We start from the raw sequence: 5,122 nt of genomic DNA on the forward strand, positions 1-5,122 counted from the left end.
GGGAGGAAGTGGGAGGGGAGCTGTTGCATTGTGGTAAACTACGATCAATGTCATGAGACAAAGTATATGGAAAGTGAATTTGCTCTGTAAATCTTTACCCAAATCACAATTAAAAAGAAAAGGCCAGTGAAAGAGACACAGGACCAGCCAAAATCATCAAATAATACGAAGAACCAACAAGGGGATGTGACCACAGAAACAGCATGTTTTTTTAAAAAAGGAGACTGTGAACCCCTTTATGCTGGCAAATTTCAAACTTTATGTGAAAGAGCACTTTCCTAGAAAATTGTGACTTACACAGTGGACTCACGTAAAGTTGGGACACCTAAATAGACCCATATCCAAGAGAGACATTGAATCAGTCTGCCCATCAACAAGCAGTCAAAAACCTGATACTGTGGACACAGAACCACAGGTGGTTTTACAAACGAGTTCTACCGCTAGTCAAAGAATAGGTTGTCCTGATCTCTAGAGGAGAGACAAAGAGGGCGCACCTCCTAACTCCTTGTGAGGGCCCAAACTAGGCAAGAGCCGGATGCTAATGGAAAATCAGAGAACAGTCTCACCCGGAACGGGGGTAAACTGTTGTTGTTGTTGTGTGCCGTCGAGTCAGACCTGATGTTGTTGTTGTTATGTGCCGTCGAGTCAGACCCGATTCACAGCGACCCCTCCCTGGGTTTCTGAGGCAGTATCACTATGGAAGTAGATTGTCCACCCTTCCTTCTGAGGAGTGGCTGGTGGGTTTGAACCGCCAGCCTTCTGGTTAGCAGTCAAGTGCCTTAGGCACTATGCTACCAGAGCTCCTTGTAGGTAAACTAGTCATTAGCAAAATAATAGAAAACCAAATCCAGCAAGATCTTGATCAAATTGTATTTATCTTGTGCTTGAAAGGGGTTTTACACCTGAAACTGTATTAATGTAATTCACCACATCATCAGATAGGAAACAATATGGTCACCACATTTGATGGAAAAGTAATTGGATAAAATCTATATCCATTATGTTACAAAAAAAATACAACTCTTAAATTAGGAATTGGAGGAATTCCTTAACCTGATAAAACACCTATGCAAATTGGTAGCAAATATCTCATTTAATAGTGAAATAGCAGAAACATTACTTTTAAAGGAAAGATGAGAGTGCCTGTTATGGCTGCTCCTAGTCATTTTTGTACTGGAATTACCAGAGAATGCAGTAACAAGAAACAGAGGAAATGTTTAATGATTGGACTGCAAGACGCCAGACTGTCATTAATCCTAGATGGCATGAGTGTTTGCATAGACACCCAAGAGACTCTAAAAATATATATGTAAGAATTAGTGAGGGAGTTTGGCTGTATTCTTGATATAAGATCAACATGCAAAAAGGATCTGCATGTCTAAACACTAGCAACAAACACAATTAAATATTTAAAAATATAAAATTTATATTAGCAGTGAGTGTGAGAAAGATTATGTGTGATCTTCGGAAAGAAATTACACAGTTTTGATGAAAGTCTTTAAGAAGACCTGAACAAAAGTGGAGACGCCATGTTCATAGTAAGAAGTTTCAATATCTTAAAAGATACTAATTCTCCCCAAATCAATCTACAAATTTGAATCAAAATCCTGACAGAATTTTTGGTAGATTTTGCCAAGCTGATTCTAAAATTTATAGGGAAGCACAAAGTTCTAAAGATAATGAGAGCAATGTTGAAGAAAAATAAATGGGAAAACTCATCCAACCATAGAGTAGAAATTATGATAATAAACAGTACTATTTTATATGTATATGTGTGTATGTGTGTGTGTGCATGCATATATATATATATATATATATATATATATATATATATATATATATTTAGGAGCTCTGGTAGTATAGTGGCTAAGGCACTTGACTACTAACCCCCACCAGCTACTCCTCGGAAGGAAGATGGGGCAACCTACTTCCGTAGTGTTACTGCCTCGGAAACCCAAGGAGGGGTCGCTATGAGTCGGGTCCGACTCGACAGCACATAACAACAACAAGATATATATATTTATATAAGGGCTACCTACATGTGCATTAAAAGTATTTAAAGCAACGCATGGAACTGTGAACCTAATCAGGACAGTGGTTCTTGGGACAAGGCTGTGGATATAAATGGAAGGAATCCCTAGGGAGCCATGTTTGTGTTGGTCCTGCTTTTTCCTTAAGCTGGGCATTGGGTATACAGGTGGGTCATGGTATTCTTTCATATTTTCCTATCTGAAATATTTAATACATTTTTTAATTTAAAAACATGACAATGCACTTCACAAGTTCCGAGCAAAGTGAAGTTCAATGAAATGAGCCCACTTAGCAATAAATGATTGCAGACCAAGATCTCAGAATGCACACTTCTCACGTTGCAGCATGATATGAAGAGAAGAGCAAGTTGTAGCCCTGACCAGGACTTAGGGGAGCCGTATCTCCACTGAGAACTGTAATGTTTGACTGGCAGGTGCCTCTAATTTAGGCCAGTTTTTCTTGTTTGAAGAACGTAAACCAGTTGCAGTGGAGTCGATTCATGTGTGTCAGAGTTGAACTGCACCCCACAGGGTTTTCAGTGGGTGATATTTTGTAAGTAGATTGCCAGGCCTTTTTCCAAGGCACCTCTGGGTGGCCCTTCAACCTTTCTGTTAGCAGTCAAGTGTTATTAGCCTTTTGCAGTTAAACCCAAGTCTGTATGCTTTATACTGGTCACCACATGGTGGCGGCCTGGTCAAGAAAATTCAAGGGGAATGTTCTGTAATTTTGAGCTCAGATTTCTTGATTTGGAAGCTGAATTGGAAGAGGAAAATAAACCTTGCCCTGAACTCAACAGCTGTGGTGAAAAAAAGCAAATACCTTCACTGGCCGCTGAATGTTTACACAGCTGTCACAGGTATTTTGCTAGTTGTATCTGTGTGTTTGAAAAACAAAGACATTTTTCAAAGCACTTTTTTACTGCAGAGATAATCACTTTGACTCCATACTTTGATGAATCTCATCTTAACTTTGAGAATGCTGAAGTGATTTTACTTTCTAGAGATTCTGAAAATTAGATAGTGTTCCTATTTTCATAGACAGGCAGTTTCAGGGTTAGGAACCTCCAACGTTTGCAATCATGAACCAACCCCCCAAAGGCTGTTACATTAAAAATTTAAGGTGTATACTATGGGTTGTAATAACAAAGGGGTGTTACTTTGCAACACACATCAAAACTTCATTCTTCTTATTAGTGTGTCATTATGTTAAAGATGTTTTGTGGTTTCTGGAAGTACTTCTTTAGTATTTTTTATGTGTAGAAAGGTACCTGTATACTAAGATAAACGTTTGGCTAACTGATGTTAGATATGAACCGTACTTAATTGTTCTGATTTAAAGGCAGGCTTTGGGATGGAACGCTTCTAATCCAAGGACTGTCTGTAGATAAGAACGTTCTTTTTATTTACATTTAATGCTCACAGTGTATTTTTTTAAAAAAATATTATATTTCTTTTTGGTGACAATATATACAACCAAACACACATCCATTCACAGTTTCTACAGAATGGTTCACTAACATCGGTTAATGAACTTCATTCACATTGGTATATTACTGTTCCCATTATCTCTGCCCATGTTGTTTCACCATTAACTTAGGCTCTCTGCCCCTTGAAGTTCTCATTTGGCTTCAGATTAAGCCTCTGTGGATAATTCTTAAATGAGCAGTACTCTCGAATCTGTCTTGGAAGAAGCACAGCCACAGTGCTCATTAGAAGGGGGGGTGGTGAGACTTCGACTCACTTACTTTGGACGTGTTATCAAGAGGGACCAGTCCCTAGAGAAGAACATCATGCTTTGTAAAGTAGAGGGTCAGTGTCCAGGAGGAAGCCCCACAACAAGATGGATGGACACAGTGGCTGCAGTGATGGGCTCAGCCATGGCAGTGGTTGTGGGCATGGGGCAGTGTCTCAGTCTGTAGTACGTCGGGTCGCTGCGAGTTGGAGCTGACTCGATGGCACCTAACAACAACACGCTCAAGGCAAACATTTATTAGTTGGGCTCAACTGTTGTTCAGCTGAACGATAGCTTCCTGGGATAGTTTCCATTCAAGATCTAAGGATTATTTCTGGGCATTAGTTTTGGGAGTTCCTCCAGTCTCAATGGATCTAGTAAGTCTGGTTTCCATGAGTTTGAACTTCCATTCCACATTTTTTGTTCCTTTGATCAGGATCCATCTATTGGGCACTTGATCAGAACAGTCAGTAATGATAGCTGGACACTATCCATTTTTATGGTCTCTTGGTAATGGAGGTAGTAGCTTATAGAGGCAATTAAACTGGCAGTCCATTTCAAGAGGTTTTTTTTTTTTTTTTTTTTTAATAGTTTATGTTGTGCACACATTTTGTTTTCTAAATCCTTGGTGCTCTTATCGGCAGAACCATGATTCTTAGATGCAGTCAACTTTCACTCTTAGTATTGTTTCATCTTTGTAGCCAAAAACATGGAAAGCAAGCTTTGGGGCTCCCTGTCGTTGCCTTTGAACTTGGTTTGGTCTCTGGCATTTGGAACAGTCTCGGGGCTTTCTCGGCCTGACCTGCTTCCCTGTGACGGGCTCCTGTCCAGCTACAAGATGAAGCCTGTGTCTTTCTGGTTTCTTTTCCAGCTCCTAGCCCTTCACACAGTGGCCCCTTAGATGAGCTGTTCTGCCATCTGACATTTGACGTTTCACTATGCCTGTATTTTTTTAATGCATTTTATTGGAATATAATTTATGTACAGTGAAATACACAAAACTAAAGTGACATGGGTTAATGCTTTTTTTTTTTTTTTGCAGTGTTCCCTCCTTTCCCCTCCCACCCCTGGCAACTAACAAAGATTGTTTCCCTCCATATATAAACCTTTCCTTGACCCTCCACAACAACGAACTAATACTATATTTGTCCTTCTGTGATTGACTTATGTCACTCAGCATAATGTCCTCCAAATTCATCCATATTATGCAGTGTTTTGCAGATTCTACATTTATTCTTTAGTGCTGTATAGCATTCTATTATGTGTATATACCATAGTTTGGTCATCTACTCTTCTGCTATAAATCTTAAGAGATAAGTCCCTTGCCAGATGTGTAATTATCGGCAAATATAAATTTGTT

The 5,122-nt window shown here is 39.4% G+C and overlaps 1 protein-coding gene across 1 annotated transcript in view; it reads left to right on the forward strand.

Moving 5' to 3' along the window:
- Nucleotides 1-5,122, forward strand: part of MTHFD1L (methylenetetrahydrofolate dehydrogenase (NADP+ dependent) 1 like) — a 280,830-nt gene that overhangs the window by 23,375 nt on the left and 252,333 nt on the right. The window lies entirely within an intron of this gene.

This window comes from Orycteropus afer, unplaced genomic scaffold (assembly GCF_000298275.1).
Source record: "Orycteropus afer afer isolate SDZICR_OR568_19922 unplaced genomic scaffold, OryAfe1.0 scaffold00101, whole genome shotgun sequence".
Lineage (NCBI taxonomy): Eukaryota > Metazoa > Chordata > Mammalia > Tubulidentata > Orycteropodidae > Orycteropus > Orycteropus afer.